This window comes from Ictidomys tridecemlineatus, chromosome 10, assembly GCF_052094955.1.
Source record: "Ictidomys tridecemlineatus isolate mIctTri1 chromosome 10, mIctTri1.hap1, whole genome shotgun sequence".
Classification (NCBI taxonomy): domain Eukaryota; kingdom Metazoa; phylum Chordata; class Mammalia; order Rodentia; family Sciuridae; genus Ictidomys; species Ictidomys tridecemlineatus.
Genome location: NC_135486.1, coordinates 114,079,329 through 114,102,001, shown reverse-complemented (window position 1 = coordinate 114,102,001; position 22,673 = coordinate 114,079,329). Strand labels below are relative to the sequence as shown.

The window sequence follows — 22,673 nt, the reverse complement described above, 5'->3', positions numbered from 1 at the left end:
TTAAAGACCATAAATAACAAATATTTCATCTTATTAAAATAGATTAATTTACCTAAATTTAGGAATGTATAAGAGATTTTTTCAAGGTATAAACAGAAAGAAGGATCAATGGATTAAAAATTATTAAAAGTTTCTAATATAAAACTATATTTAGTAAAAATCTAATAGGTTTTTAAAAATAAGCTAAGGTTTCATATGTATGTCATATTCTGCTAGCTAACATTTATAAAGAGTCAGAAAACAATATATATAAACTTTATAAAATAATATCTTAAAAGAGAGACAAAAATCAGCTTTAGAACCATTTAAAAAATGGTTCCAGGTAAAAAGTCTTTATGTAGTAAAGTATAATTTTAATACATCCAAGTAAACAACAAAAGGGTCTAATTAAGTAATATAAAGGTCTAAAAATAAAAGATAAATATTAAAAGGTTTATATGTTAATAAGTTGGTGATATATGTGACACAAATAGTTAAAACTATTCAACGTATTTCCCTACAGAAAAATATTAATGTACTGATATATTTATATACTAAAATGACAATTTTATATACTAAAATTATATAAATGATATATTTATATACTAAAATATTAAATAATTAATATTTCTAAAAATATTAATTACGTTGTGTCTGTGAATTTTATTCCCGACAACAAATAATCTTGGTTAAACAGCAACGTTTATTTTGAAGTATGTTCTACATTACACAGTCTAGATTTTTCTTTAAAAGATAACCTTGGTTAATATAAAAACATTGATAAAAGTGTGGTACATTACTCTTCTTTACAGATTGAAGGTGTTCATGTCTTTCAGGTATGCAATTCTTTAAGGTAAAAGGTTAAAGGAACATTTTATCAACTTGATATTCTCCAAACTAAAATTGTCTGTAATGGTAATTTAAACTTATAAGGATAATAGATTTTATTGGGGTTTTATTTATATTATTTGATGTTTTGTAACCAAACCTTATGATACCTTTTACACTGGAATATAAAAATTTAAAGGTATTTTAAAAGATAATGAGAGCCTAATCTTTTTAAATGTTAATATTATAGAAGATTTTTGCCACATTTCCAAATAAAAGAAAGAGCACTCAGCCTTTTTTGAATTAATGTTTCAGATGTATGTCATATTTTGCTAGCTAACATTCATACAGAGTCAGAAAGCAATATATGTAAACTTTATAAAATAATATCTAAAGGAGAGACAAATATCAGCTTTACAACTAAAACACTTTACCTAAGACTTGTGAAGAGCCCTGCCTTACCTGAGATAAGGCTCTGCCTCCCACCTTACAGCATGTCAAAATAACTTCAAAGTAGGCCAGATTTCAGTTAATTTAGAGTTATATTCAAAGATTGATTTTATTAAAAAGATTACTATGATCTCAAATAAAAATATATAATTCAGCCAAGGTTCAAAATTATATACAAGCTAGATATGATTTACTATTGTTAATTTTACTTTCTATTTACATTATAACTAAAAAAAAATGTGACCATGACATTCAGAACAACGAAGAGACCTTTATTGTGGCAGTATCTGATTAATAGGGAAAAAAAAAGAGAAAGAGAGAGAGAGAAAGGAAAGTTCCAGAAAGAGAGAGAGAGAGAGAGAGAGAGAGAGAGAGAGAGAGAGAGAGAGAACAAAGGGTACGAGAGAGGGAAAGAAAGAGAAAGAGAATGAGAGGGAGAATGAAAGAGAGCAAAAGTGAGATAAGAAAGAGAAAACAAGAGAGGGGTACCTGGCAAAAGAGAGATTTTATAGCCAAAATCTAATGGGCTCTCTGGATCTACAAGCTGCCTTGTTTGCATACAGTGATTGTATCACTGTAGTTGCTAAGGGTGTCATCTTCTGCCTTCAGGCAGACCAGGCAGAGGTTAGATGTGAGTTTCCATTATACCAGATGGGTACAATTTTGTATGGCCCTAGGAAAAATGTGTTGTTTTATGAAAACCATTCTGGGAAAATAAAAAACAGTTTGGTGCTAGTGAGAAAGAAACACAAAACATAAGAAGCTTCAGACAATTAGTTCCAAAACTATTTCTCATGGTCTCTTTGGCTGACTACCATCATCTCAGCCATAGTTGGACCCATAGTCCTTCTCCTGATTGGGACTACTATAGGGCTCTGCCTATTACACAAGAGTGTAGGTGAGGTTTGACTTATGGTCCTGCAAGCCTAGTATGGTCCCTTAGACACAGAAGGATGAAAAAGAAACTGAGGCCTAATGATGTGCAAGTTTTACATCAAACCTAATAAAACCAGTGGGAATGTGATAGTAAAAGCAAATGTGACTCCATTTTGGTTTGTTACTCAATTCTGTAAAACAACCATGCCAAGTAGAAGGGTCATGACTGGGTCAAGATGTTCTTTTTCTTTTCCTATCTAAACCTTTAAGAACATGGAACTACCTGGTGGGGCATTGATTCTGTAACTAGGGTAACTGGGCTCTGTTTATGTATATGGGGTGACTGGACTCACTGTTATTGGTTAGGCTTCCTGTCACTTGACTTCACTCTCCTGCTTCTGTAACCTGGCTTGTGTGCATTGGCTAGACCCCCAAACATCCTTTTTGTTGTTTTCAGGCTTATAAGAAGCACCCTTGAAATTGTTCAGGGCTGATGGGGGGAACAGCTTTAAGTTCTGGTCAGTGGCCACTAGTGCACTTCAATAAAGGCTGGGTTAAATTATATGTGACTGGTATGAAATTTAGTTTAAAAAACCGTTGGACAAAGCTTTAACTATAACAGTACAATAAAACTAAACTACATCACTTCTAGATGGTATAGATTCATACTTTCATGCTGGAGTGTGGAGGGAAATTAAAAAGAAAAGCCCAATTGGGTTTGGGGTGTTTGTCAGGGTGCTAGTAGATTTTATGTTGGAGGTAAACAAGTCTCTTTACTGATGCTAATCTCCCAGAGATAGGAAAGATAATAAAATAAGAAAAAATTAAAACTTCTTAAAATTTCTGTCTGGTATTTTCTGTTCTAGACACTCATCATTAGGCATTTCTATGAATTTCAGGGTGAGAGAATTAAGATTTAGAAGGGAAGAATGTGCTAGGAGAGGTTCACAGAAAAGAGAGAATTGTTCAGTCAGCCTCCCAGGGAATCTGATGGGCTATGGTGCATTGTACAAATGGTTCTACAGCCAGGAGGGCACAGGAATCACCATATGAACAAGTACAGTCCTACAGAATATTTGTAGCAGAAAACCCAGAAGATGAAGAGACAAAACCCAAGGAACCTGGTTTTCCCCAGAATTCCCAAAGCTTGAAAGGGTGAGGTTCCCACTGCATGTGATAAAAACTTATGCATTAGGTGTATCTGTTGAATTCTGGTTCATCACTCTACGTGTAAACTCAGAGCCAATCAGACAATCCCTGGGAATACACCTCTCCATGAATCCCCAAACCCATAGTAAAATAGATTTCAGTACAGGGAGAAGCTCAAGCAGTCTGCCTAAGATCAATAGAAAATTCTTAAGTGTTCATAGCAATTTCAATTCCATCATATATTTTGATCTTCCAAATAGTTCAGGAAAACAGTAACCTTATTAGGCCACCAACTCCAGGCTTCTGGAGGAGTAAATGCTGGACAGTGACTCACAGATAGAAAGCATAAGGCTGATAGCCAGGAGGACCCGGGTCTCTATGGAAGAATTCGTGGTCAGGTTCTTCACCACTTTCCTTCATGAGTTTTGAATTAAGTATTTTTCTTACAGTTATATGGGCTGCCTTTGAAGAACTATGCCTGCAGAGTGTCCCTTCTGTGACAAGATACGATTCAGTGAGGCCAGTTTTTGTGCTGGGTAAAGGAGGTGGAGCCAGGGATGAATCCAGTGGAAAGGCCACCTTTGCATCTCCTGGAATTGGAGAAGTTAAGTGTCCTCTTTGCAGTTGGCAAAGAATCATGCACTCTCCTACTTTGACCTTTGTTTGAAAACAGGAACTTAAAGATACTGCCTTGGGTAAAGACATTGACTCTGGGGCCTGCAGCTGTACAATGAATAACTTAAAGCAGGATAAAGCTTGGCATTATTCCTTCATTCAGTATCCTTTACTAACTTAATATTTGTGACTGCTCAGCTCTGCACATAGACATGTTAATAATTTAAGGAGTGCTCATATAAAAACTAGCAATAGATTACCAATTTATCTAATCTATCTTATATCCCTTGAAGATTGAGTCAAGATTGAAGATAAATTCAACTATCAGCTTTTTTTAAAAAATTATTTTTAGTTGTAGATGAACAAAACACCTTTGTTTAATTCATTTATTTCTATGCAGTGCTGAGGGTCAAACCCAGTGCCTCACACATGACAGTCAAGTGATCTACCACTGAGCCACAACCTCAACCCCTCAAGTGTCAGCTTTTACAGTATCTTGTTTCAGAACCCCAGGGTGCTTCCCAGAAGTCTTCAGTCATTGTTTATTACCTTACAGGAAAGGCAGAGCCTTATACACAGATAAACACAGGAGTTTATTCCCTCCACAGGAGCAATCATCTCATGGAACCTACACTGCCCCTTTTAGGATTCCAAGTCTGGTAGAAAAACATCCTGAAAAATAAATAAAATTTATTCCTTTCAAGTGATAAGGACTTCTCAGGAGCCACCTAACAGTGCTAGAAGTGAGATAGTGATCCTTCAGACCTCAGTTTGGACAAGACTGCTTAACAATGCATACCTCTTCCACACTGTCCCAATTCTGCTTCTATTTAAATTTTCAGGTCATGCCAGCACCCACAAACATGACTAAAAACATGGATCCCCTTGTCTTTCTGGTGTGGCTGCACTGACTAAAGTTCTTTTCTTGATTTTTGCAATTACTTTTTGGATTTAGGGTGGTGGGTGAGTGGCCAGACCTGGATTTTGTACCTGGAATGGGACTCCATAATTCTTTCAATTCTTATTTTGTGTAAAATCAATAAACCACTGTGTAATCAATAATGCCAAAGGTTATGTGATATTATGAGAAATCCAACTGAAGCCACTGGGATTAATCTCCTTATATGTTCCTGGAACCTAGCTGCTTTTCTTTTTGCTGTTGTTGTTGTTGTTGTTGTTGTTGTTATTGTTATAAGTGGACACAATATCATTATTTTATTTTCCTGTGATGCTGAGGATCAAATCCAGTGTCTCACACATGGTAGATGAGCATTCTACCTCTGAGAAAACCCAGTCCCATAGCTGCTGTATGTACAAATCATGAGATCATTGTCAACACAAGTTCCATCCATATATCTTTGTCCACACAGGTTCCTCTGCCTAGAATATTTTTGTGCCTCATAAAAGACCCCTGCTGAGCCTCCAAAAGCCAGCTCTTATAGCACCTATTTTGGTAGAGTCTTTCCTTACTAATCTCAAAAAATAGGACAACTTATTCCTTGTTTGTTCTCTTCAGGACTCTATAGGCTGAGGCAGGAAGATCATGAGTTCAAAACCAGCTTCAGAAATTCAGTGAACCTACAAGCATCATATATATATATATGATATATATATGAATGATAGTAGAAAGAACTGGTCATTACCCTATGTGCATATATGGTTACATGACTGGTGTATGTCTGAATCATGTACAACCAGAAGGATAAGAAGTTATATTCCATTTTTGTATAATGTCTCAAAATGCATTCTATTGACATGTATAACTAATTAGAACAAATAGTGAAGTGTTGGGGATATGGCTCATTGATTAAGTACCCCTGGATTCAATCCCCAGAACCAAAATAAATAAACAAATAAATAAAAATAAATGAATAAAGGCTGCATCTCAGTGGAGAATCACGTCTGGTTTAATTCCCAATTCAAAACAAAACAAAAAAAATTCTCACAAACCAATAAATGAACAAACCACCACCATCACCACAAGCAACAGCACTTATTCCCCTGAAGCAACTTCTGTGCTCTGCACACACTTCCATTGTTGTCTTCTCTACTCTTATAGCACATTGCTTGTTTCCACCAGTGTTTCCCTGAACCAGACATTGAGCTTCTCAAAGGCCCAGTCTGGGTATTATCCACTATTGTAGCCTGATATCCAGCAGAAGGTTTTACTCCTGGCATCAAAAAAATTTGGCTGAGTTTAATTGGGTGAGATTGTTGTGGTTGTGCATGATCCTTTATAGGGAGTCTTTGGTGACCACTTCATCTTCCTGCCTTGTTAATATACCAAGAAAAGTTGTCTCTGTATCAGTCACCCTCACTGTACTTTCAGTCTGATCTGTACTAATTCTGTTGGGAAGATGGTCTCTCAAGGAGAGACAGGACATATACAAGATGGAGCTGATGTTCCCACCAGTGTGTATTCATGTTGCTGTGCAGTCCCTACAAGAATATTGCAGTAGACAGAAGTTACCCAAATTCTTGACAAAAGAGAGGTTCATGCTTTCTGGAAAGTCTGCATGTCCCAAACCAATGGATATGAAAGGAAAGAGAAAGAAAACAGTGGCCTGCATGGACACATAGACTTACAAACCCCTTGGTGCAATGCCAGAGCAGATACAAGGTCCAGGAACACCAAAATATAATTTGAGCTTCTCCTTTGGGATGATAAGTCAGAATATATGGCCTTCTAATTTTTTGGTGAATAGAGGATTAATTAAATGGGTGGACATCGAGTCTGGGCAGCTAAGAGAGGAACAGCTCTGTAACAGGTGTCATTACTACCTGTGAGCCCCCATTACTTTAGTGATGAAAGACATCCCCTGATTGTTTGGAAATAACACCAGTTTTTTATCTAATGTCACCATATGATGAACTATGTATCTGATTGGAACATTATCTAATATTCTGTGTCTACTTGGTCTGAGGCATTAAGGATTAAGTGATAAATCTTTAAAGTTCTTAAAAATCAACAGAAAGAGTAGAAATTTAAGCAGCACAAGCAGGTCATTCTTCTTTTATCTGTTCTTAGTGTCAACCTTCTGTATAAACTAATAACCACCCCAGGCAACTCTTCCCATCTCTCTGGTCTGTAAATCCCCAGGGATTCCTGACACTAGCTTGAAAATGTGAACTTCTCACTGGCAAAATATGATAAGATTTGAATGCATGTAAAACAACATTCATTCAATAAGGAAAGTTTGTTGTATCATTTTATAACTATAAACAATTTAATTAGTCCACTCAAACCCCAAAACATTTTTATTTTCTTTTGGAAACACATTCCTATGGAAACTATATGTTTCTATGTTATAAAAACATGTGTTTTTCTGAGATGATGTTATGACTAAATCCAATAGAACTTTCCACCTGCTCTGCTTACATGAGGAACAGCTCACACGTTAAAATGGACATAATGGAGTTTTACTCAGCCATAAAGAATAATGAAATTATGTCATCTGATAGGAAATGCGTGGAACCACATAACATCAGGATAAGTGAAATAAAACAGATTCAAACAGTCAAGTGTTGAATGTTTTCTGTCATATGCAGAAGCTATACCTAACTAAGAAATAAATAGGGGAGTGAAATCCCATGGAAGTGAAAGGGAGACAAGTGGGGCAGAGAAAGGGGATTGAGGGGAAGGGAGGAGGAATGGGAAAAAAAAGAGAAAAAATAAAATTAAATTTACCAAATTATGGTATGTCCATAAATGAATGTATTACATACATTGAATTTCACCTTTATATACATCTAAAAACACTAATTTAAAAGCTATAAATAAATAGAACACCAATAGATTAAATTAAGTGAAACAGGGGGAAGGAGGAGAGAAAGAATATTAGATGTACTGGGGACAAAAGTGAAGCAAATTATATTTTATGCTTGTATGATTACATCAAAACAAACCCCAACATTATATAGAACACACAAATAGAATCATTAAAAATGGACATCAATATCAATAGGCTAATCTGTGCTTAGGACTGAAATGTAATATGTACCAGGTCTGAACCAATGCATTGGACCATTCATTGATTGGATTATGTGTTTTTTTATGTCAAAATTTTTTGAGTTCTTTATATATCCTAGATATTAATGCTCTATCAATGTGTATGTGGTTAAAAAATTTGTTCTCAATCTTTAGGCTCTCTATTCACCTCATTGATAAGAAGCTTTTCAGTTTGAGTTCATCCCATTTATTGATTTTTGACTTTTATTCTTGCACTATAAAAGTCTTATTAAGGAATTCAGGGCCTGATCCAACAGGATAAATATTTGGACCTACTTTTTTGTCTATTAGGTGCAGTGTCTCTGGTTTAATTCCTAGGTCCTTGATCCACTTTGAGTTGAGTTTTGTGCATGGTGAGAGACAGGGATTTAATTTCACTTTGTTGCATGTGGGTTTCCAGTTTCCCCTGCTTCAAATTTTGAAAACGCTATCTTTTCTGCAACATAATTTTTTGGCTCCTTTGTCTAGTATGAGATAACTGTATTTATGTGGGTTTGTCTCTGTGTCCTCTATTCTGTACCATTGGTGACAATACCATGCTGTTTTTGTTACTATTGCTCTGTAGTTTAGTTTAAGTTCTGGTATAGTGATGCCACCTTTCTTTACTCTTCTTGGTAAAGTTTGTTTTATGTATTCTGGGTCTCTTATTTTTCCAGATGAGTTTCATGATTGCTTTTTCTATTTCTATGAAAAATGCCATTGGGATTTTGATTGGGATTGCATGAAATATGTATAGTGCTTTTGGCAGTATGATCATTTTGAAAATATTAATTCTGCCTATTCAGGAGAATGGGAGGATCTTCCATCTTCTGAGGTTTTCTTCAATTTCTTTCTTTAGTGTTCTGTAGTTTTATTTTAGAGGTCTTTCACCTCTTTCATTAAGCTGATTCCCAAGTATTTTATTTTATTTATTTATTTTGAGGCTATTTTAAATGGGATAATTTTTCTAGTTTCTCTTTCAGAGGATTTGTCACCAATGTAAAGAAATGCCTTTGATTTATGGGTGTTGATTTTACATCCTGCTACTTTGCTGAATTCATTTATTAGTTCTAGAAGTTTTCCAGTGGGATTTTTTGGATCTTCTAGGCATACAATCATGTTGTGGGAAAACAATGATAGTTTGAGTTCTTTTCTTATCTATATCCATTTAATTTATTTCATCTGTCTTATTGCTCTGGCTAAATTTTCAAAAACTATGTTAAAGAGAAGTGGCAAAAGAAAGCTTCCCTGTCTTCTTCCAGTTTTTAGAGGGAATGCTTTCAATTTTTCTCCATTTAAAATGATGTTAGCCTGTGGCTTAGCATAGATAACTTTTACAGTATTGAAAGTTCCTGTTATCCCTAGTTTTCCTAGTGTTTTGAACATAAAGGAGTGATGTATTTTGTCTTTTCTGCATCTATTGAGATGATCATATGATTCTTTAAGTTTATTTATGTAATGAATTACGTTTTATAATTAGTAAAGTCTATTGATGTAATGAATTACATTTATATTTATGTTGAACCAAACTTACATCCCTGGGATGAATCCTAATTGAAAGTAGTTCACTATCTTTCTAATATGTTTTTGTATTTTATTTGCCAGAATTTTATTGAGAATTTTTGCATCTATGTTTATTAGTGATAGTGACCGGAAGTTTTCTTTCTTTGATGTGTCTTTGTGTGATTTTGGAATCAGGGTAATATTGGCATGATAGAATGAGTTTTCAAGTGCTCCCTCTTTTTCTATTTCATGAAATAGTTTGAGGAGTATTTGCATTAATTCTTTGAAGGTCTTGTATAACTCAGCTGTGTATCTTTCTGGTCCTGGGCTTTTCTTGGTTGGGAGGCTTCTGATGCTATCTTCTATATCATTCCTTGAAATTTATCTATTTAACTTATGAATATTATCCTAATTCAGTCTGAGAAAATCATATGACCCTAGAAATTTGTCAATACCTTCGATATTTTCTATTTTACTGGAGTACAAATTTTCACAATAGTTTCTAATTATCTTGTGAATTTCTGTCATGTTCATCATGATATTTCCTTTTTCATCACAGATGTTAGTAACTTGAGTTTACTCTCTTCCTTGTAATCATAATTAAGGGTTTATTGATTTTATTTGTTTTTTCAAAGAACCAATTTTTTATTTTGTCAATTTGTTCAATTGTTTCTTTTGTTTCAGTTTTATTGATTTAATCTCTGATTTTAATTATTTTCTCTCTTCTACTGCTTTTGGTCTTGACTTGTTGTTCTTTTTTTGAGGGGGGGCTTTCAGATGTAATTTTAGGGCACTTATTTGTAGACTTTTTCTTCTTTTAAGGGATGAACTCCATGCAATGAACTTTCCTCTTAGTATTGCCTTCATAGTGTCCCAGAGGTTTCGATAGGTTGTGTCAGTGTTTCCATTTACCTCTAAGAATTTTTTAAATTATTTTAGATTTTTAGATTATTTTTGTGTTGTACATGAACATCCTGTCTTTATTTTACTTATTTTCATAAGCAGTTCTAAGGATCAATCCCAGAGCCTCACACATACTAGGCAAGCACTCTGCAACTGAGCCACAACCTCTAATAATTTTTAATCTCCTCTTTGATGTCTTTCACAACCCATTGTTCACTCAATAACATAATATTTACTCTCTAGGTTTTAAAGTATCTTATATTTTTTAATCTTATCATTGATTTCTAATTTTATTTCATTATAATCTCATAGAATGCAGAGTAGTATCTCTACTAATTTATATTTGCTAAGAGTTGCTTTGTGGCATAATATTTCAGGGAAGGATCTATGTTCTGCTAAGAAGAAAGTGTATTCACTCATTCGTGGATGAAATATTCTCTATATGTCTGTTAACTCTAAGTTATTGATTGTATTTTTGAGTTCTATAATTTGTTTGTTTAGTTTTTATTTGGAAGGTCAATCCAGTGGCAAAGAGGCATATTAAAGTCATAGAAATTACTGTATTGTGGTCTATTTGACTATTGAATTTGAGAAGAGTTTGATTGATGAGCATAGATGCTCTACTGCTTGGGGCATACATATTTATAATTTTTATGTCTTGTTGATGTATGGTTTCCTTAAGTAGTATGAAATTTTCTTTTCTATCCCTTTTGATTAACTTTGGCTTGAAGTCTATTTGATATGAGGGTAGAAACCCCTACTAGTTTCTACAGTCCACGTGCATGTGTTTTTTCCCAACCTTTCACCTTTGGTCTGTGGATGCTTTTTCCTATGAGATGAGCCTCTTGAATGCAGCAAATTGTTGGGTCTTTTTTTAAAATTCAAGCTGCCGCTCTATGTTTTTTGATTGGTGAGTTCAGGACATTAATATTGAGAGTTACTATTCAGACATAATTTGTATTCCCAGTCATTTTTGTATATTTTTGGTATTTAAATTGACTTGGTTTCTCTTTTGGCTGATTTTTCCTTTAGTGTAATAACTCCCTTTGCTGATTTTCATTGCTGTTTTTCATTTTTTTCTCATGGACTATTCTGCCAAGGATGTTCTGTAGTGCACTCTTTCTAGTTTTAAATTCTATTAACTTATGTTTCTCACGGAAGGTTTTTATTTCATCATAAAATATAAAGCTTAATTTTGCTGAATATGATTCTTGGTTGGCATCCATTTCTTTCATAGCTTGGCATATATTTTTCCAGGATCTTCTAGCTTTCAGGGTCTAGATTGAAAAATCTGCAGAGATCATAATTTGTTTTCCCTATATGTGATCTCATTCCTTTCTCTGTGGCTTTTAAGGTTTTTTTCTTACTCTGTATGCTTGACCTTTTCATTATAATGCATTTTGGTGTAGATTTGTTGTAATTTTGTACATTTGGTTTCCTCTAGGCCTCTTGTATTTGATTTTCCAATTTATTCTTCATACTTGGGAAATTTTCTGATATTATTTCATTGAAGAGATTGTGCATTCCTTTGATTTGAATCTTTGTGCCTTTCTCTATCCCAATAAAGATTAGATTTTATCTTTTGATGTTATCCCATAATTATTGGGTGTTCTGTTTATGGATTCTTACCATCTTCACTGTGTGCTCAACTTTACTTTCAAGATTGTATATTTTCTCTTCATTATCTGACATTCTATCTTCCAAGTGATCTAATCTGATGTTTATGCTTTCTCTTAGGTTTCTGTTTGTTTGTTGATTGTTTCCTTGATTTCTGATTTTATTTCCAGAATCCCTCTTTTTTGAAGTACTCTTTTGCTACCTGTATTAGCCCCCTTATCTCTTTGTTGGTGTGATCAATGGTTTCCTGTATTTTCTCAATTAGATCATCCTTTACTTTGTAGGTCATTTTAATTATATATATTCTTAATTCCTTCTCTGACATTTCATAAACTGCACTGTCCATGAATTCTATTATTGTAGTATCTTGGTGTGTTTGGGGCAATTTTCTCCCTTGTTTTTTCATGTTGACTATGTGTCTTCCTTTCTTGCAGGGCAAATCTGAGTTATTACAGTTCCTACCCTATAATCTTATATTTCCCTGAAGATTACTTGTACCTCACCTTGGTTTTGGACTTCTGGCCCCTAGCCAATGACACATGATAATGCTACTGCAACTAAATGTGGTGGTGGCAATAGTGGAGATAACTCAAGATAGCTGTGGGGTTGAGTCAAGATAGATGCAACTACTTTCAGAGATGGGGCTAAAAAGTGGGCCTAATAGTGGCTTCGGGCTGCCTGTTCTGAGATGCAGCTCCCTTCAAGCCCTACCTGTTCTCCCAAGGTGGAGAACTACAGCATGGGGAGGGATATGGCAATGCTTATAGGGGCTCAAGATGAATATGGGATAGGCCTGAGTTCTGTTGTAGGTCTGCCAGTCGGCTGGGTGGACCTGGGATTTCTTCTACCCTTTTTTGAATGTTTTCTTGAATTTTGCACAAAAAGGTGGTAAAGGCTCACCTTGGGCTTTTCCCGAATTTTAACCTTGAATTAGCCTTTTGTCTAACCAGCTCTGCTTCCCATAGTGAAATATGGTTTTTTTGTCCTAGGATCTGTTCACCAAGACTGATCCGCTGGTCTTTGCTATTAAAATGTCACTGTTACCCAGTCCCATTTGTGCAGACAAGTATGAATTTAGTTTTCTACATTCAAACTCTCTCTCTCTCTCTCTCTCTCTCTCTCTCTCTCTCTCTCTCTCTCTCTCTCTTTCACACACACACACACACACACACACGCACACACAAACACACACACATTTCTCTATTTTTCTATCTGGAAAAGCATGAATTCACAGTGATACACTCCATTTTAGTCCTACTTTTCAGGTCTCATCTCAATTTTCTTTCCTGAACCAGAGAGTCATTTCACCAACATTTTCTATGAAAACTGGATTTCATTGTCCTTCATGTATTTACTTATTTAAACAATCTCTCTTTATACAACTAAATTTTATTCATCCTATTCTAACCCCACAAGCCCTACTTAGCTCACGTGGGTGTTCTTTACCCTATTTAGTCAATGAGTGTTGGGGGCTGCAATCAAGTTAAGATGGCGCCTGGCAGTTTGCCAGAAGGAGTAATTTGTGAGGCAATGCCACCGAGCCATTAAGATGGTGGGGATTCCTTATTGGCGGGTTGCTGTATCTAGATGATGCTAATTGAGTCAAGCTGTGTGTAATCAGTTAGGTATATATACCTCTGATGTTCAGCAATAAAGCAGTTCCCGCTACCTTGGGTTCCCGCTATCTTGAGTTCCCCCGCAAATGAGTGTTTATGATGGGGCATCCCTCTGCTTGGAGCCCATCTCAGGTTGCTTGGGCTCTCATACTTAGGTAGGCTGTCCCTTCTGAGAACACCTTCCCAATTGTATCTCATATCTGACTTGAAGCCACCATTATTCCCTCCTCCACCACAAAGTGTGTCCTCACAATGCTGGACAACATCTAATGGCATTAGGAGTGAATTATTCAAGAAGGGAAGGGGATGTAGAGGGAAGAAAGAGAAGGGACAGGACAGAATATAAAAAAAATCGTGTGTAGCTCCTGATACCAGTTGAATCTGAGGAGCAGTGCTATAGAAACAATTGACTATCAACCACTTTCTAATTCAATGCTCCTTCTGCTTGTTATCAACTTAGGAGTTGGAGATGGACTACAAATATGTTTCTTGCTTTCCAGAATCAACAAGGGAGATAGGATGTAAGTATGAAATCAAAGCTAGAGATATAGTAATAACTATCTCAGTAAAGTGTTACAAATTTTGTGCTTCAAAAATGACAGAAGGCCACTATGAATATTCTTTTTCAGCAATGGGGAAACTCACAGTAGAATTACTCTATCTTACAATTTAATTTGAATTTCTGAAAAAGCTCTATGTATTCACTGATTGTGATGATCAAAAGATTGAATTTTGACTTTCACTGATTCAGTACTATATATCCCCTTAAATGGGCATAGAGGCTTCAGATAAACTTCTATAAGGATATGTTTATTGACTTTCTCATTATAAAACTTATAATATATTTCAAAGAACACATCATATATCAATGTCACTACAGAATCCAAAACAATCACCTTCATTTTCATTAAAAATTATTGAAAAATTTGGTGATAATTGTTGATTCTCTAATTAGAGCTCAGAAAGAGCTGCCAGTATTAGCTGCCAGTGAGAGGAGAGAGCCCATTAGACCCAGAAAGGGTGAGTTTTCATGTGTGGCACTGAAGTGGGCACCTCCTTTTCTATCAGAAAATACATAATACTTTGCACAGACTCTTGTCGCGACCCCCTTGCCCGCAAGGAAGACGCGACTCAGGAATCTTCTTTCAGCAGTTTATTCATGCCCTTGACATTCTTCTAATAATAATTCTTCTAATCCTTTTCAGATGCCCCTCCCAGCCTTAATAAAGCACCGCGAACCCCAATGCGAAGCTGCCACGTGGGCCCTTCTCACAGGGTGCTAGAAAACAACACGCCAACTCTCTCTAATAAGGAGTTGACAACACGCCAACTCTCTCTGATAAGGAGTTGTCCTTCACAGACCACAGCGGAGCCAGCGTCATCATGTAATGGCGACCACAGTCCGCAGGAACGGCTCACCACAGCTCCCCCTTTTTGTTTCACTAAGACAATACAGGCGAGAGTAGAGGTCCTATCGCACTGTGCAGAAGTGGCTGCACAGTATGGTCCAGCCCTAGGGGGCGCCTTCCCCAGATCTGACACCATATCAGCCGACGCCTTTTTTCGTGGGGCGGGGTGGAGACACGTCAAACCCGCATGCAATAGGACATGCTCCCCTTGAGGTCCCTCTTCTCAATGGATCACTCAAGTGCAGTGCCTTGCCTCGCATCCTGTATCGTGACGATGGTGAGTAAGAGGGAATAGCTGAGGTGGAACTGTGGCTGTCTAGACGTACAACTACAAACAAGTTGGCAGCACCCTGAAAGAAAGGCACGGACTTTAAAGTGATAGATAAAGACCAGTGTGGAAACCCTTCTGCGTGCAATGGCAACAAGACCTGCAGAGTGCAAGGGCTTTCCAGCACTAAAAGAAAGACAAAAGAAGGATATGTTGAACCCAGTGCAATGTTAGAATAACTTGGGGTGCAACGACCATGTCAAAGGCACTAGTGTAGAAACCCATCTGCGTGCAATGGTAGCAAGACCGGCAGAGTGCAAGGGCTTTCTGACACTAAGAGAATAACAAGGAAAGACATGTCAATCCCAGTGCAATGTTATAATAACTTGGGGTGCAATGACCATGTCAAAGATTTACTGTTTAAGATGCGCAAGCCAGACTTGAGGTGAGTTGCCAGTTTCTAAAGCAGCAAGAGCTTGTATGATCATAGCCTTATCTTGAGCACTATGAGCTTTAAGGCGACAGAGAAACCACAAACAGAGGAACATACCAAAACAACACAGTGCACCAAAAATGCCTACTCCCACCCACTCCTTAAAAAAGGAAAAAGCAGAAGATATCCAATTGGTGAATTGACCCAGAGTCACGGGATCGACACGGATACTATTCAAGACAGCTATCTGGGTTAGTTGAGACTGGATCATGTCTTCCACTTCCATGGACCAATTCCCGGCCAGATATCCACCAATAATGCGGGAAGCATTCCTGGAATCATTAAATCTGACAGAGGTTATACATAAATGTGCACGTTGGTCAATGCAGCCTAAAAGTACTAGGTCAGCCAATTCCTCTACCTGAGCTTGAAGAAAATCTATTCTTTGGTTGGCAGCTAAAATCCCTGACAAAATATGTTGATTAATCGCATTTTGCAATTCAAGTATAGTGGACGTTTGTTGAACAACTTGATTAATGGTGACAGCAGTTTGTATTTGACTGGCCATGGCTACTCCGGCCGTAACTGCTGCAGCAGCAGATGCCGCCATGGCTGTCACTATAGCTGCTGTGATTCCAAAATCTCTGCGGACTCTAAGTAGCTCTACAATAAGAAATTTATCTGGATCCGCAGTGACTGGATTGGGACAAAAGTTGGAATTTTCATAATCACTGCTACAGTCCAAGAACCATTCCAACACTCAGATAAGAAACAGGTAATATTAGAACAATCCAGCATCCCCGATGAGGTGTCATTAGCTAAAAGGAACAGGAAGGGGGATTGGATACAGACCATTGCAGGAGGCAATGTGGCACTATGTAACAGAGAGTTGAACGAAACAGATGTAAGCCTATTACCTCGTTCACTCTCCTTAGTAGTGCCAGAAACATTAGCCAGCCAACTTTTGGCTCCTAGTAATTGAGCCAATGCAGAAATATCGGCTGAAGCCCCCTTCTCATTGGAAATGAGCCATTGAAACCAGGACCAACCTATTCCTGTAGAGGAGTTGGCATTGTTGTTAAAGTTATAAACATATCTCTTAAGAAGGGGGGGAAAAGGAGAAACCTTTAGCAACTTGATGTTTCTCCCAAGAATGATCCTGACAAAACGTAAATGTTGGGGGAAAACCAAAATTAAAGGTACAGTAAGGAGAGGCCTTGAAATGAGTGGCATTGCAAGTACTATTAGAAGAAGGAGGCATTGGGATTAGTACCTCGGAGATAATAGCTAAAGTAGTTATGTTTAAAACAGAGCTAGTTGTGGGGGTCCCTGAGCCTGATTGCTTCCCTGAAACTACTTGGCTCAATACAGCACTGAGAATACTCCCTGAGACTCGACTGGACCACAATGGGTCCTCCCAGTTAGTCAAATTTTTGGTCTTAAGGCTAATACAATTAGTGTTCCCAAGGCTGAAACTAAAAACTCCTGTGAGATTAACTTGAGACTGGTTAAAAATATTTTTCATCTCCCCTCTAGAAGAGGTACAAGGAGCAGACATCTCACATGAGGTAGAAAAAAGAGTGGGGAGGACACTAGAATTACTATGAACTTGCATTGGCATTGGCCATGCCCGTGCCACTGCCCACCACTGCATCGGTGTCATCTGTACCGTTGGCACCAGCATCAGAGCCAGAGCACTCATCAGAATGAAGCTCCTCATCATGGGGCTGTTGTGGCACCTCCTGCTGCTGGTTAGTAGATCTCGAGACTCTTCTTGTCAGGCGTTCAGGGATCCACAGTGGCTCCGTGCGATCCTGGGGGAAAACACATACAGATCCTCGTGCCCATGTCAGCACGGGGTCAGGGCCGTTCCATTGGCCCGTAAGAACATCCTTCCACTTAACATAGCCAGTCACAGAGGGCTGAGGGGACACATGTCTATCGGCCGCAGAGCGGCCATGAATATCCAAATTCAAAAAATAAATGATAAAAAGAGCTAAGGACAGGCATTCTTTAGGAGTGTGGTCAACTCCTATTCCCCCTTTTTGTTTTTCTAAGGTTTCTTTTAAGGTGCGGTGGGCACGTTCAACAATGCCTTGCCCTTCAGGATTGTAAGGCAACTCATGAGCAAGGTGTACTCCCATAGTAGAACAAAAAGATCTAAACTGTCTGCCAGTATAAGCAGGTCCATTATCAGTCTTAAGGGATGCAGGTGCACCCCATGCTGCCCATGCCTCTAAGCAATTAGTAATGACATGACGTGCCTTTTCTCCCGATAAAGCAGAAGCATGAATAATTCCAGAGTATGTGTCAATAGAAACATGTACATATTTGAGGTTACCAAAATCAGGCATGTGAGTTACGTCCATTTGCCAGACAACCAATGGCTTCAATCCTCGTGGGTTTACACCATAAGTAGGAGGATGAAGAAATGTGACACAATGGGGACATTGTAATACTATCTGACGAGCATCCGCTCTTGAGATGGAAAAACGTCTGCGCAGTGTCATAGCATTGACATGAAAGTTGTGATGAAACAATTTAGCTTCTTCTAAGGAGGAGGCCAAGCATACCAACTGGCTTCTAGTTGCCAAGTCAGCACAGGCATTACCCTGTGATAACGGGCCAGGAAGAGAGGTATGAGCCCGAATGTGCATTGGATAGAAAGGGGCAGTACGGCTACGGATAAGCTGTTGAAGCTGATTAAAGTAAGCAGATACATTATGGGTGTCACTAATAGCTCCTACAGCCTCCAGAATTTTGAGCGCCTGCACCACATAGATGGAGTCCGAAATGAGATTGAAAGGAAAAGAACACTGTTTAAAAACTTCAATGACAATTTGTAGTTCCACCCATTGTGGATTTCCAGGAGCAAATTGATGCTGGACAGGGGGAGAGTCATTAATCACATAAGCTCCCATTCCAGACTTAGAGCCATCAGTAAAAATGTTAACAGCCCCCGGAATTGGAGTGGGTGAAGTTACTCTAGGGAAAATGACAGGATGTTCTTTAACAAAATGGAGTAATGGATGAGAAGTTTAATGATTATCAATATCCCCTTAAAACGAGCAACATAGAATGGCCCATTTGTCCAGAGTAGCACACAAAACATTAATCTGAACTTTAGAATAGGATATGATAAGAGAAGAAGGTGCTTGTCCGAAAAATTGAATGCTCTGTTGATTCCCTCTAAGTGCTAACGCTGCAACAGCATCAGGATAGTATTCTTAAGATTTTCCTGGGGATACATGTGGGTGGATCCATAGTAAAGGCCCATCTTGCCACAGTACTCCAGTAGGCTGCCGCATAGTGGCAAGCACACATAACTGGAAAGGTTTATCACTCTGGAGCCTGCATAGAGTAGCATGTTGTATAGCTTCTTCTACTTTTATAAGGGCCGCTCTGGCCTCTTTAGTGAGGGTACAAGGGGAAGTAAGATCTGGATCACCCTTAAGAATAGCATACAAAGGCTGGAGCACGATATTAAGAATATGTAAATAAGCTCTTATCCAATTAATATCTCCCAACAGTTTTTGAAAATCATTTAGAGTTTGGAGATCTTGAGTTCTTATAGTAACTTTTTGTGGTTTTAACATGTCATATCCAATCGTCGCTCTCAAATATTTAATAGAATCCCCCATTTGAACCTTTTCAGGTGCAATATGTAACCCATACTGAGCTAACAACTTCACCAGGTCTTTATAGGCCTCATTAACTGACTGTTGTAATTTGGCTGCCAATAAGACATCATCCATATAATGAATAATCTTGATGGAAGGATATTTTTGTCTGAGAGGTGCGAGTGCCTTCCCTACATACATCTGACAAATCGTAGGACTGTTAGACATTCCCTGTGGTAAAACAACCCACTCAAACCTTTGATCTGGTTCCTCGTGATTACACGAGGGAAGGGTGAAGGCAAAACGCTGTGAGTCTTTAGGATGTAAAGGAATAGAAAAGAAACAGTCCTTAATGTCAATAGCAATGATATGCCAGCCCTGGGGAACAGAGGAGAGCAGCGGTAGCCCTCTTTGAATGGGCCCCATAAGTTGCATTTGAGCATTAACTGCTCATAAATCATGCAGTAGGCGCCACTTCCCTGATTTTTTCTTAATGACAAATATGGGAGTATTCCATGGAGAAGTAGAATGTTGAATGTGGCCCAAGTCAAGTTGTTCTTTAACTAGGTCATGGGCTGCTGCCAATTTAGCCGAGGGAAGGGGCCACTGAGGCAACCAAACAGGCTCCTCAGTGAGCCAAGTTATGGGTATTTGAGCCCCAGCGGCCCCTATGAAAAACCCAGACTGAATCTGTCAAGTTTTTGACGACCTTGTACAGGGTGTTTACGCCCCTGCAGATGTTTTCCTAGTCCTAGACCTGGCCTATACCCCATATTTTGCATAATCTGTTGAGACATTAGGGAATAGTCATTACTAAGGGTGAACCCCATGTCTTTCATCAGATCACGGCCCCATAAAGAAATAGGTAAATCAAGCACATAAGGTTGAAAGGTACCACTGTGTCCCTCTGGGTCCTTCCAGGACAGATGTCTGCAGCTAATTTGAGGAGCTTGGGCATATCCAAGTCCTCTTAAGGATTGATCAGAAGTCTGTACTGGCCATCCCTTAGACCAGTCTTTAAGGGCTATAATACTACAATCTGCTCCTGTATCCAGCAGTCCCACAATAGATTTACCCTCTATGATTAATTCCAGAGTGGGGCGGTTGCTCATACCCAGTGACAAATAGACACAATTCCCTCCAGTGCTACCAATCTCACTTCCCATCCGTGACTGTGAGTCAGCTGGGAAGTGGTTATGTAAACTAGGCAAAATTAGTAATTGAGCAATCCGATCCCCTGGGGAGATAGTCACAATGCCTCTTGGAGCTTCCACCATGTCTTTTACTGTCCCCACAGTATCAGGGCTTATGACTCCAGGAAAAACATGAAGACCTTGTAAAATAGAGGAAGCACGTCCAATCAATAAGCCCACAGTGCCAGGTGGTAAAGGCCCTTTGAACTCAGTTTCCACCAACTGGACTCCCATCTTAGGTGTTAATATGAGTCTGGAGGTGGAACAGATGTCCAATCCCTCTGCACCTGTAGTGGCTCTCCGCGTCTCATGGGATGGCATAGAGATGGCCACGTCTCGGGTTCGGGTGTGACATTCTCCATTGCCCCATATATTTGTGGGCACTGGGGTTGAGGGCCCCTTCGGCCGTTTTTTTGGCCCAGTTAAAATAGGCTGCCCATGGATGTCCCTCACTGATCTCCACTCTTTTGCCCAATGCTTCCCCTTTTTACATCTTGGACACAACCCCGGTAAACGAGGGCCATTGGAAAAGCCACCATGGGGAGGTCCATTAAATTGTCTTTTTTGGGACATTCACACTTGAGATGACCAGGCTGACCACAACGGAAGCATGTTCCGGCACCAGAACCGCCCCTTTTTGTAATCTGAAGGACAGCAGCTGCAAGACCTGTATTAGTTAAAGGTCCTCAAATCTCTCTACACACCTTCATCCATGCTTCTATGCCTTTATTTTTATAAGGAGTAATTACTGCTTTACATTCTTTGGTGCATTGCTCAAAAACCAATTGCTTGATAAGGGGCATGGCTCTATCAGGATCTCCAAAAATCTTTCCAGCGGCATCCACCATCCTTGCTACAAAATCTGAAAAGGGTTCTATAGGGCCTTGTATAATTTTAGTCAGGTTACCAGACACCTCTCCTCTATTTGGAAGTGATTTCCATGCCCGAATGCAAATATTATTAATCTGGTCATATGCTTCAAGAGGAAATCCTGTCTGTTGATTAGCAAATCTTCCTTGCCCCAAAAGCATGTCTTTGTCCCAATGGGGGTGTCCTGCTGCATGATTTTGGGAGGCCTGCTCTGCTGCGCCCTCTAGCACAAATGCTCTCCAGTCCAAATATTTGCCTGGGGAGACACAAGCCCGAACGAGGCTAACCCAATCAGAGGGAGTCATGCAGTATCTGGACAGATTCTCTACCTGAGTTAGTGTAAAAGCAGCATCAACCCCATAAGTGCGCACAGACTCCGCCAGGGTCTTTACAATTTTGAAATCCAAAAGCTCATGAAATCTTCCCCTATTATCATCCTGAAAAACTGGATAAGCAAGACCCATCTCAGCGTTAACAGCCCTCCATGTTTGGGCGTGGAAACTTCGTCCCGAAACACCCCCGCCATACGGAGGTGGATCGGGAGGCTGTCCGTTCTTGAGCCCTTGCTTATCTCTGTTCCCTGTACCTAAACTCCCTAGCTGCCGAGACAGCATCTCCAGCTCCTCCTCTTCATTTTCTTCTACCTCTGACCCACTTTTGCATGGGGGCGTGCGCAGCACACTGAGATCTGGATACAGTCGCCTCCTCCCATTCTCCACGCCCCACACACTCCCCTCCTCCTGAGACACTTCGCTCTCTGTCGTTTCTGACTTTTCCTCATGCAATTGTTCTAAAACTTCCTGTCCCTTAGCAAGCGCTTCTTGGCATCTGCCATCTGTAAGGCAACTACGGACCATCTTCCAGAGGGGTATCACTCCACCCTCTAATATGCCCTGCTCACGAGCAAAATCAAGATCTTTGCCTAATTTATCCCAGCTGGGTGTAGTGAGGCTGCCCGAAAATGTGAACCACGGTGCGGCAGTATCCACCCTCTGTAAAAATTTCTCTAAAGTACTATGTTTGACCTCCAGTCCCTTGGAACGTAAAAGGACATCTAGGGCCAGAAGAAGTGGACTTGAAGTCACGGCACTCATGACGCAACACAAAAAAACACAGAAAACGAAAGTGAAAATACACAAAAAACAAAACGAAAATACACAGAAAACAAAAACGAAAATACAGAGTGCAATTGCTATGAGATGTAACGCCCTCTCTTTATTTGCAGAGGAGCAATTACCTTTTAACGCTCCTTCTTTATTGACAGAGGAGCTTCCCGCTTTTTAACAGCGGGTCCCACTTTACCTGGGACTTACCGGCGCGCCTCCCTGGCTGCTGAAAGTTCTGGTTCCTGGTTTT

The 22,673-nt window shown here is 38.9% G+C and overlaps 1 protein-coding gene across 4 annotated transcripts in view; it reads left to right on the top strand.

Moving 5' to 3' along the window:
- Positions 1-22,673, top strand: part of LOC101972073 (cytochrome P450 3A9) — a 373,151-nt gene that overhangs the window by 76,647 nt on the left and 273,831 nt on the right. The gene's annotated exons all lie outside the window — the stretch shown is intronic.